Here is a 13,646-nt window from a genome sequence, read left to right as displayed (position 1 = left end):
AACGTCTGGGACCAATAAAATCCTCGACCCCAAAAAATGCATATTACACTGAGTAGTCGCCTCCAAATAGGGATTGGTTTAGTAAAGTTTCTTTTTTTGTGTTTGACATGTTTGTTCATTGTTTTATTTGATGTTAATTAATACGTGTTTCATTGTTTTGTGATATCACATGCATATTATATGCCTTGATGAAAATCATGCCAAGAAATCCTATCCAATTTTCGATTTAGAAGGAAACCCCTGTATGCCAGCATATACCTGGATTTTAGTAGCATATGCATAATGTTCCATTCAGTGGTTTTGTGCTAAGGGTTAAAGGGCTGACTTGGTTATCCATGCAATTTTATCAGTTATCTGCTAACAGCTAATTCATTGAAATTTAATGGCCATTACGACCAGCATGAATTGCAGGGGAGCAATGATTTTGGTCATTTTTCGGAACAATCTTTCATCGAGTGCATCGATTCATAGGTTTAACGCTTCATCTCATTTTGTATATTGCGACATTTGTCAAACATAAAACAAAATTTTCAATAATAGTTTATTATTACCGGTAAGTATTGACATTATTTACTTAACTATAAAAAGTATAATTTTTTATTTACTTAGCTAAGCATAACATCTTTGATATTGTTTATAAACAATCTCCTTGACAACAATATTTAACTATGTAAACCACTCTCTTGAATTATGTTTAAAGATTGAAAACATCAAGTACAAATGTACTAACTATATTTCGTAGTTCCGCAACAGCTAAATATTTTTATATAGCGCCTTTAGCTTAGATCGTGTCGTTTAATTTAACAACTTGATTACGGTATTGTTCTATAAGAGGCTATTAGGATTTGGCCGGCGTAAGGATGTATTTTGACCAAAATAAAATCACTAAAAAATGCTATTGACGGTAAAATAGTTCATTTTCTGGAGTGCAAGATTGTAAAAAAGGCAATTCATACGTGGAAAAGCACAATGTTTTATGCCACCCCTGAAAGTGATGTCAAATACCCTTAACCTTCTTTATGTTACCTTTATGTCACTCATATATACATCCAAAAATAGGCGAAACGGGTGTGGGGTAGCCCAGTGGTTTTATTACCTGTGACGCTCCTCGTCATTAGAAATTATCAAATTTCAGGATATTGTTAAAGAGACATCCTTCTTTGGATTTGGGGTATTTGTTTCACTTTTCAGGCATTTTTAAGTAGAAAAAAAAAGAAAACAATTATATCAATATAAGGCATAAAATATGCAAATCGGTTGTTGGGAAGACCAATGTTTTATGACTTGTGACGCACATGACAATAAGATGTTGTTCGAATTTAATGGCCATAACTCCCAAACAGGTGGAGCAAATCCATTTTTTCTTTCTGCACAACTAGGCATCGGTAGAAGTAATCCCTGAAAGTTTGAATCAATTCCGTCCAATGATGAATAAAGAGTTGCGGTAACAAAAAATATGTTGCACGTACGCACGCAAGGACGCACGCACAGACGGTTGCCTTTACCATATTTTTCTCCGATCCCTATCGGTAGGGATAATTGTGTTGTAAGTGTACCTTAGATGGGTCAGGGTTAGGGTTTGGGCTGGGGGGGGGGGGGTCGTTATTCTATAGGGGGTCACAATTCTATGTGAGGGTCATTTTTCTACGTGTGGGGGAGTTATGACCGGGGAGTCACTATTCATTATAAAATAATGACTGGGGGTCATTATTCTATGGGAGTCAGTTTACAACGTTACACCGGCAACATTTTGCCGAGGGGATTTATTGTTTATATTGTCCGAGTGCCTCGATCCTTGTTATTTCACCGCGTCGTCCCGCAGATTTTCTATGACGATCCGTCCTATAAGCTGCTTCGGGTTTATGTGTGTTTCGCACTGCACCGCCGATTTCGGAGTGATAACTTCCTGCGTCTGATGACCTTCGAATTTTTTTCACCGACGTGTTAATTGCTCGAACCTAAGCACGTGTTCCTTTTTTGAACAAATGAATACCGTCGTGGTTATAATACTCCGGATACAAACTTAATAATGTAATAAGTTTGGCTCCCGTTTTTTCGCACAGCGCTGCCAGCATTTTATTAACTAAATATGTCTGTCTAACGGTCGGCTCGGAGACAAATGGTGCAAACTTACATTTCGCAGTACGGATTTCTACGTTGTACTGATTCTATTTCATCTTTCAGTTGTTTATACATTTCGTGAAGATCCTGGCCATCAGATACATCGTTCCCACCGATATACAGAATAACGTTTTTCAAGTTGTCTACTTGTCATTTTCCCAACCTAAAAACAACATGGTTAACTTTGCCCCCTCTTATCATTCGAATTTCAACATTTTCTAGTCCTCTAGAATTTACATTCTTGAGAATAGAATCTCCAATCAACAATGTTGTCTCTGGAAGCAATTGTACATCTTCATTGCAACTTGCCTCGTTATTGGTGTCTATTGTAAATTCGGGATTTTTTATTTCACGCCGACTCTCTGATTTTCCTTGACGAGATTTCAGTATATCCATAATTGACTGCATTCGTTTCTGTAACATGCCATTGAACTTGTTTATGTCTAGCTGAGTATTGTTTACATTTTTCTGTACAGACTCAATTTTGCTGTCAGTACTAGATGCTCATTGAGAATTTTGCCTTTTCAAACTTATTACTTCATCACTCAGTCTTTGAAAATTAGAGTTTGTTCGAGAGTGCTTGCACTGAACAAATTGGGGGTTAAGATATAAAACAATCGACCAGGAAACGTGTACTGTCGAGAAGTAACCATGATGTTTGGAAGTTAGGAATTTAAACATGCAAACACGGATACAACATGCACAGATATGCCATATTTGCCGAGAAAATACGAAAAATATGAGGATAAATTCAACATATATATTTGTAAAGATTTCCTCCTGAGCCACAATCTGTCAAAATCTTTTTTTATCTTTAAAGTTATGATACCAAACTAAGATGTCGATTGAAGAATATGTATTTCGCCACACACTGGACGCATCCATTTTTCAAAAATTAAAGAAAAAGTCAACTTACCAGGCAAAAGTTGGTCCCAGAATCGGTATTTTTAATTCCAAATACGCCATTTTGTTTGCCATGAAACATTTTTCTCGCTTAAAATGTTTGCATGAAACGAAATAAATTTGTAAAAAGCATTTGAAAGCATGTATACGTGTTTAAACGAACACAATGTGGGAAACAATAGAAATTATTGGTTTCGACAAAATAATTTAGTCTATTATTAATTACGCAAGTGAACAGTTACCCCATACAACCAAGCACAGATATACATGGACTCGTAGGTCGATAGTTAACAGGTTTTGATGGGTCATCCTTATTTTATAAAAAAAACATGATTAATTACTCCAACACTGCATAATCGAGGTATGACACAGTGTTCAAAAAGAAAGTTAAATAGTTTGACAAATGCATTTGGAATACATGAAATGTTCCTTCATAAAAAAAACCTTTGTTTTCGACATGTATTCATTATTAAAGTAATATAAAAACACTATTATAAATTGTGGTAAGTCTTTTTTGGGAGTAAGAGTGCATCTTTTACAATGTGAGCGCTGCACAGAAAATAGTCCACAGTACTGATTCCTGCACATGTTGCTTTACCTGGAATATCACCCTCAGTTCTACCGTTTAGAATATGAATTTGAAGAATATAATTAATCGGGTTCCATAGTTGTTAGCAGACATATCACTGCTTTGGTCTTTTTGACGCGCTCAAATTTATTCATGTATATCATTCATATACTCATCATATACCTTTTTAAATGGTTAATTTTAGACAAATCTTAGTTAACTGGAATAATTTCATAAGTACATGTGGGTTTGCTATTGTTGTTCCCAAATATTAATACATGTATCAGCTTATATTTAGATGTCGTTCATTCAACTCTAATTGAATGCCATTAAAACGTTATGAATCAAAAATAAATGAAACAACCATTTAGAAGCAAATTATGCTTTAATACCAAGTAATTAAAAGTTAAATTATATGCATGCATCAACAACGTGTTAAACTTAGCAATAAATAAAGCAGTGACTGGTTCCTGATTTCCGCCACTAATGTTTGATATGACTGAAAACCAATTCAACAGGGGGAAGTAGCTGAAATGTATTGGTATTTTTTCAACAAAGATGGCAAACCACGATAATCACGTCATTTTCTAAATATTAAGCATACCCTCAACAATACACACAAGCATACCCTCAACAATACACACAAGCATACCCTCAACAATACACATAATCATACCCTTAACTATATACGTAAGCATAGCCTCCACAATACACACAAGCATACCCTCAACAATACACATACGCATACCCCTACAAGACACATTATCATACCCTCAACACTACACACAAGCATACCCTCACATCGCATACCCTCAACAATTCACACACATATATCCTCAACAATAAACAAAATCATATCCTCAACAATACACATACCCTCAACAATACACATAAGCATACCATGAACAATATACGTATACATACCCTCAACAAAACATACAAGCATATCCTCAACAATACACATACGCATACCCCAAACAGGACACATCATCATACCCTCAACACTACACATCGCATACCCTCAACAATATACACACACATACATCCTTAACAATACACATACACATATACTCAACAATCCACATAAGCATACCCTCAACAATACACATACGCATACTCCCAACAATACTCATACGCATACTCTCAATAATGCACATACGTATACCCTAACAATACACATAAGCATACCTCCAATAATACACATACGCATACCCTCAATAATACACATAAGCATACCCTCAATAAAACACATACGCAGACCCTCAAAAATACACATATGCATAACCTGAACAGTATACATACGCGTACCCTCAATAATACACATACGCATACCCTCAACAATACAAATACGCATACCCTCAATAATACTAATACGCATACCCTCAATAATACACATACGAATACCCTCAACAATACACATACGCATATCCTCAACAATACTCATACGCATACCCTCAATAATACACATACGCATACCCTCAACAATACACATACGCATACCCCCAATAATACTCATACGCATACCCTCAATAATACACATACGCATAACCTCAACAATACACATACGCATATCCTCAACAATACTCATACGCATACCCTCAGCTATACAAATACATTGCACGCAAACCCTCAATAAAACACATACGCAAACCCTCAACAATATACATCAACATACCGTCAACAAAATAGACATAATCATTCCCTCAACAAAACACATCATCATATCTTCAACATACAGATAAGCGGCAGGATAATTGTTTGCGACATTTGGCGTTACAGATGCGACATATAACGTCAATCGGTTTTACGACATTTAGCGTTGGTCGCGACATTTTGCGTCAGCCTTGTGACATATTACGTAAAGTGTGACATTCTGCGTTGGTGCAACATTTAACCTTGCCCTTAACCTTTTGAAATTGCCTTTACGCGCAACAGAGACTTTGAGTGCATGGTAAGGTCTGGAGAACAGAATAACAAGGTATTAAAGAGTGGCAACAAACAATACGTTGGTAAACAAAATTAAACATCATTTTAATGCACTGATAATATAAACATTAATATCATCTTTCTAACCATTTGAAATATATATTTATCTTAATGTGAATGCGTGCTTGTGCGTGTGGCCATGTGTGCGTACGTGTGTTTCAGCGTATACGTACGTTCATGTGCGTGTGTGTATGTATGTGTGTGTGTGTATGTGCGTTGTGTGCGTGTGTGTGCGTTAGTAAAGTTTAGTTAAGTTTATTCTGTTTATCCTCCAAAATGTGAGGAGAAGTAGAGGTTATACACATACACAAATACATACGATACAATGCAATGTATAGACATAGTAAAAAAACACAACATCACACACACACGCACGCACGTACACACGCACACACGCACACACACGTTATGGACACATATAATGCACCAGTCAATTGTAGCCACGAATCCCCCAGGTCCGGGGATAGCAGGGGTAAAGGGCCGTGTTTTTACCTTTCCGGTGGCTCCGCAGTGCCGGGTGAATACGGTGGTTTTGTCTTCGCATTAAATATAGCGGGGAACGAGCCTTACCTAGGGTCCCTGGGGTGCGGAAAGTCAAAGTCCCCGCTAATCCCTGGACCTGGGGGCCGTGGTTATACAGTCGACTGGTGCATAAAGCACAGGGTTATTTACAATATACACAAACAATACATTGGCTCTGACGTTTAAATTAAAGTGTGTTTACCATTTTGTTGTGGTTACAATGGCATTTATTGTCAATTTATATTTCTTGCAAAGTTTGAAACAATAATTTATATTTCTTGAAAGTTTGAAACAATAGTAAACAATGGTAAAGCACTGGATTCGACATTCATCAGTGATGTCGAGATCGGGGAATCCTCGTTGCATCTCAACAAGTTGATGGATCAGATTTAATAAAATCGGGCTTCTAAATTGTTCTTCAACTAAGAGGTTTATAAGGGTGGACCATAGCCGGCATCGTTCATTTTCAATAATATGGACAAAAAAAACACCTTAATTTATGCCAAACAATGAGAAACATTGCTTTTTTATAAACTGAGAAGCAAATTTCATATGTGGAGTGAAAAAATGGAGAACATATGAGGTTTTCGTCTTCGTGTACTCTACTCTTCCACAATTTTGTCACATGTTCATCAATGGCTGATTTGCAAGGTCTTTTCCACACGAATGTGTTTGGAAACACGGACTTACCGGTCTGTTAAGTATGAGGTGAGTTCATATTTACCTAGGATACTATAAAAATATATATCCGGAATAAATCCCTGAACTTTTATAGGCTGTCACTGTTGACAAAGACTTTTTTGAATTCCATATTTGGATCAGCGTGACATAATTGACATAAGAATGCTATTTTTTCGAATCAATGATATTTTGAATTGGTTGGGTTGCAAGACAACTAAGTACAAAGTGTGTGCGTGATTCTTTTGGGGCCCCTTGGATCCACTTAATTCATTGCAGGTGGATTATTTTCAAGGGGGGGGGGACCGCTTCGAAGTGACACCGCTCCATAGTTCGCTACCGTATAGAGCAGCTGAGAGAACGTTTCGTAAATGCGTTTTGAGGTGATTCATTGTAATTGGGTTTAGTCCGTTTTTATCGATTCCGCAGTTTGTCACACTGTAATGTTTTTCTTGATATTTAAATATATATAACTAAGTATTCCAAGGTGGTTATATCATGAATTTGATTCATCAATTAAATAATCGCAAAGTTTGCATGTCCAAGGACTCTTTTTATTTTCATTAAATACTAAAACATTTTGATAGATTATAATTATAACTTTCCTTTTCGGCATGGTGAAAAGAGACATCTTAGACTAAAAGTTCGTCGAGACCACTTTTTACATTAGAAATAATGACCATATCGTCAGCCGACGTAGGGCAAGCGTACAACATGTTATGTATCTTAAAGCTCTTGTTGCAGGCATCAATCTTATGTAGTAATGCACCAGTCAATTGTAACCACGCCCCCCAAGTCTGGGGGTATACCGGGGAAATGGGCCGTGTTTTTACCTTTCAGGTGGCCCCGCCCGGTGCGGGGTGAATGCAGTGGTTTTGTCTTCTCGCAAAATATAGCGGCGAATGGGCCTAACCTAAGGTCCCTTGAGTGCGTGGGCATTTGGCGGGGATTTTACTTTCAGTTCGTCCGCGCAAGGCGTGAATTTTAGCCGGGGTTGGCTGAACCAAAAGTCAAAGTCCCCGCTAATCCCCGGACTTGAGGGGCCGTGGTTACAATTGAATGGAGCATAAATCATCAATAAAGATCATATAAAATTGCGGACTACAGGATTGGCCGTGGCGAGTGCCTTGTAGGATCGGGAGGAATTCAGATGAAAATCCGTTGGTTTTGACACAACTAAAACTATTTTCAAAAACGATTTTGATATTCTAAATAGAGAAATATCAACCCCGGTTCTGTACAATTTCAGAAGCAGCGAAGATAGTCAAGCCACCTTGGAGGGGTTTAACTGTCATGAAATGTCTTTTTCAAGAAGGTTTAAAAATGTGAACTACATTGTAAAAACACCCGTGACATATGAGATTCAATGTTTTCATTTATAATCAATGCAACTCTTATCAAACTATTTTGTCAAAATTTTAACAGAAAGAGGAGCATCAAACACACTACGCAATGCATAATATCTAAGGCTGTGTTTATATTTACGCCGGTGTAACATTCAATTTTGACACCGTCGGTTGTGAAATTTGGGGATATTACAAGACACACACGAATTATAAACTTTTGGTGTAAAACACTAAATAGCATTAATATTATCGTAAGTACATTGTATAATAATCTTTTATCAGATTATGCGAAAGGGAACACGAATTGGGCTAGTAATGTAAAACCACAACTGGTTAAATGTAAAAGTATCTAATGTTAAAGTTTTATGTCAAAATACTGATTATCAGTTCTTTTCTCATGTCTGAGATTTCAAACCCATCATGTTATCGTTGTATATATGTTTAATTGAATGTATTATATCTGTCATGTAATGAGGAGCACTTTGTGTTCAAGTTACTTAATAACTAAGTTGAATCTTGAATCTTTAACGAATATAACTGACCCCGGCCGTTAATTTATGTCCCTTCGTTGCGTGAAAAATGACCCTTTGGAAATTGATCAAGGGTTATATTCACAATTTAACTTAGTCAATCAATGGTCATACATTGCATTTAAACGCTTTTGTGTATATTTTGTGTAGAAGGGAGTTAAATTGTCCTGTCTTATTTGTTTCTTTTGGTAAAGTTAACCAGATAATCTTATAATTACTTTCGCGAGTTTTAAATCAGTCACGTGTTTGAAGGTATTTGGTCATTTTCAGAGGGAAAATTTAAACTGAAAGTCAAGTGGTCAGCTTGAAAAATATCTCACTAGCTTTAGTTTATTCTTCTTAGGAAGGTCAGTGTTTGCTTTTTTAATCATGTATGCCATTATTTCGCATTGATGTGATTCTGATGTGCATTTAGCAGATTTAAGTGTATTTTCCATGATTTGAAGTAATGAACATGCAGTGGTTTCTTAAATAACTGTGTTTTACTGTTTAACATAGATAATGTTGAAGGTCTGGTTTAGATTACTAAGTAGTTTTGTCATTATTTATCTTTTTCAGGAGGGCTTGGTATTTCTGCACAAGGGGCACGTTGACGTTGGCAGCGTTAACGCAGTGACGTCTGGCGTCCATTTAAATGTTGTTGCGTGTTAGATAATTATACAGTTCTCAACAGATACGTGAGTAAAACAGCCTATTGTAATTGATTGCATTCAGAAATTGCAGTAATCTTTAAAAAAGAATAATATTGTGTCAGTTTTGATCTTAAAATACCTGCAGTTTTGTGTTATCGATTGTACATGGATGTTGGTCTTATAAAAATTTGAGATTTTTTTCAGGAAGACGAATACGACTATTTATATAATAATACACGTGATAAACATTTCAGGAAGACCTTTAATTATTCACATATATATGTGTTTTGTAATGGTGTAGGTACATATACTATTATATACTCATGTTAGTTTTCCATGTTGAAGTGGTGGGCCATTTTATTTGCTTTAACTAGTCAGCACCAGTTTCGAACCCGGGATCATTGTACGGACGTATGCACCTTGTGTTGTCATGGTGTCGAGTACCTTAAGAGATTCACCCACACAACTTTGGATTTAAACGCATTTGTGACAGAAACAGAGTGACTTATTATGAAAGGACTTGGGAAATGAAAATGGATTTTAAGGTGGTGGTAAATTCCATTCGTTTTAACCATCCTGTTGGTTATGCTATACAGAGACTGCCATTTTAGCAATTAATTAAAGTGGTCACCAGATTCGAACCCGGCTCGTTGTGCGGACGTTCGACCGACGCATTACCATGGTAAACATGCCAAAGAGATACAAGTACGAGTACTTGTTCAACAGATATGTGAGTAGAAATACCCTTTGTTTGTTACTTATTAAGAAACTGGTTACCTCCCTTTGTTATTTTATCTTTGCTAATTTTCAATTTGAGTTTTAGATAACTGCTGTTTTCTATCATTTTTACACGGATACGAGAGATTCTGATATTTCAGGATATCGTCCATAACAAGGAAGAATTTGACAACTGCATGATTTTGTTTCGTTATACCCGAATGTAATACAGATTCTTTGGGCGGGTAATCAACGCCAGTCAAGTTATATGGAGTTCACGAGTTTAGTGTACTGTAGCCTTTTACAGTTATGCCCCTTAGAACTTTGTAAATCATTTTTGGGGAAAAAGGACACACGTGTACAAATAATAAGCAAAAACACAGATAAACCGGTAAGTTCACATAGAAAATTATACTTTGGTATACAAACATAAGGGACCATTATCAGAGTGGCCATTTTAACATATTTTGCGGTGTTGTTTTTGTTGTTTACAAATCATTAGGTAATGATTTACAGTTACTTACTGATTGATCGAAAATGCGGTACATGTTGGAAGATGTTGGAGGTTAAAAAGGAATATTTATTCTTTATTAAATGATGTAGGGGATTCAAAATCAGATCATGTTGAAAATGACTAATTTGTAAAGTACTGGCCATAAGCATTACCAATTGGGATCCAGCTTTGATGTCTCTCAAGCTGTGAACACATGTATTGAAAAGAGTAATTATGCCCCCCTTCGAAGAAGAGGGGTATATTGCTTTGCACAGGCATGTCGGTATGTCGGTCGGTCGGTCCGTCGGTAGACCAAAGCTTGTCCGAGTGATAACTCAACAATTCCTGGACGTATGGTCATCAAACTTCACATGAATGTTGGGCCTGACCAGTAGATGACCCCTTTTGATTTTGGGGGTCATCGGGTCAAAGGTCAAGGTCACAGTGACCTTTAATGGTAAAATAATTTTAAAGCTTGTCCGAGTGATAACTCAACAATGCCTGCACCCATGGCCCTCAAACTTGACATGGAGGTTGGGCCTGACCAGTAGATGACCCCTATTGTTTTTGGGGGTCATCAGGCCAAAGGTCAAGGTCACAGTGACCTTGAATGGAAAAAGGTTGTCCGAGTGATAACGTGACAATGCCTGCACCCATGGCCCTCAAACTTGACTTGGAGGTTGGGCCTGACCAGTAGCTGACCCCTATTGTTTTTTGGGCTCAATGGGTCAAAGCTCAAGGTCACAGTGTCCTTGAATGGTAAAAGGTTGTTCGAGTGATAACTCAACAATGCCTGCACCCATGGCCCTCAAACTTGACTTGGAGGTTGGGCCTGACCACTAGATGACCCCTATTATTTTTGGGGGTCATTTGGCCAATGGTCAAGGTCACAGTGACCTGGAATGGTGAAAGGTTGTCCGAGTGATAACGTGACAATGCCTGCACCCATGGCCCTCAAACTTGATTTGGAGGTTGGGCCTGGCCAGAAGATGGTCCCTATTGATTTAAGGGGTCATTGGGCCAAAGGTCAAGGTCACAGTGACCTGGAATGGTAAAAGGTTGTTCGAGTGATAACTCAACAATGCCTGCACCCATGGCCCTAAACCTTGACTTGGAGGTTGGGCCTGACCACTAGATGACCCCTATTGTTTTTGGGGGTCATCTGGCCAAAGGTCAAGGTCACAGTGACCTGGAATGGTAAAAGGTTGTCCGAGTGATAACTCGACAATGCCTGCACCCATGGTCCTCAAACTTAGATTTGGAGATTGAGCCTGGCCAGAGGATTGTCCCTATTAATTTTAGGGGTCATTGGGCCAAAGGTCAAGGTCACAGTGGCCTTGAATGATAAAAGGTTGTCCAAGTGATAACTCAACAATGCCTGCACCCATGGCCCTCAAACTTGACATGGAGGTTGGGCCTGATCAGTAGATGACCCCTATTGATTTTTGGGGTCAAAGGTCAAGGTCACAGTGACCTTGCAAGCAAACTCGACAATTCTTGGACCTATGGTCATCAAACTTGACATGAAGGTTGGGCCTGCCCAGTAGATGACCCCTATCGACTTTGGGGGTCATCAGGCCAAGGTCAACGTCACAGTAACCTTTAACGCAAAAAAGTTAGCAAATCTTCCCCCACTGATATCTCAACAATGCCTGAACCTATGATCAATAAACTTGACATGGATGTTAAGCCTGACCAGTAGATCACCCTTATTGATTTTAGGATTCATAGAGCCAAAGGTCAAGGTCACAGTGATCTTGAATGGTAAAAGGTTGTCTGAGTGATAACTCAACAACGCCTGAACCCATGGCCTTCACTTGACTTGGAGTTGCATCTGACTTGTAGATGACCCCTTATGATTTAAGCGGTCATCGGGTCAAAGGTCAAGGTCACAGTGACCTTGAACGAAAAAAACTTGTCTTGTAATAACTTGACAATGCCTGCACCCATGGCCCTCAAACTTGACATTTAGGTTTCTGGTGACCAGCTGATGACTCTGGATTTTGAGTTCATAGAGTCAAAGGTCATGACGGTCATAACACACTTTATCCTCACACTTAAATTGTCATAATCTTAAAACAGCAACAAATCAGCTGTCATTTCGGTCCATGCATATTGCATTCAATTGTCCATATAATCATGACAACATGGCGCTCAGTGGGGGCATAATGTTTGACAAACATCTCTTGTTGACTTAAAGTGATTCAATTGGGGTAAAAATATCATTTTCCATACATTAAAAAAGAACCAGTTTTGATAACTCAAGAAATGTACAGTCGTATAACATCAGCCAATTGATTTAAAAGAGTCCAAGTTTAGTTATTTGCTTGAAAGAACACAATAATTATAAGCTCCATTTTTTATGACAAATACATGCCATATCCCTGATGGGGGAAAAATCCCCCGGACATTTTATCCATCCCCCCGCGTCCCCCGGAACTCACAATAAATGTGCAAGAGATGAAATATTTTTTATGCAAGTGAATCATATGACATATACTAATAAGTATCACATAGAAATATATGCCTTGAAATATAGTTCACTAACAGGAATTCAGTTTTGGCTAAAATAATTTTCTGGTAAAATTATATTACAGTTCTATAGTATAAGAAACTGGGTCTCCAAAATATTAGTCATATTATCAGAGAGTTGACTTAAAGAGATCCAGCTTTGATTTTACTTGCTTTTTCTTGGAAGTACACTAGATTACAATGTTAGATCCATTTTCTTCATCTTCTTAAAAAAGATGAAGTCATATATATTAGAGCCTGTATCTACATGCATCTTTAATGAAGGGGCAATTAAATAGTGTAAAACATATATGCAGGTGCATTATAAATTAAATTGTGGTTTTCATACTGTCAATAGAGTTGATGTATAGATATTGAAAGGCGATTAGTCTTGTGATATATAACTAGATCTATATAACCAGTCTGGTGTTAAAATCTATGATGCAATTTTTATGTCATATGTGTTTGTGCAGATAATAAGTTCATATTTTTTGTGATTAGAGTATGTTCGACTTCAAGTGGAGTTTCTAAAGTGATTGAAATTAACACTACCCATCAAGCCCGACCCTTCAAGCCTAATGTAAAATGGTTGTAGGGATTGTTCATTTTCAAATAAAGCAAGACCATCGGGAATTTAAA

This window comes from Mya arenaria, chromosome 1 (assembly GCF_026914265.1).
Source record: "Mya arenaria isolate MELC-2E11 chromosome 1, ASM2691426v1".
NCBI lineage: Eukaryota > Metazoa > Mollusca > Bivalvia > Myida > Myidae > Mya > Mya arenaria.
Note: the sequence above shows the minus strand (reverse complement) of the source record.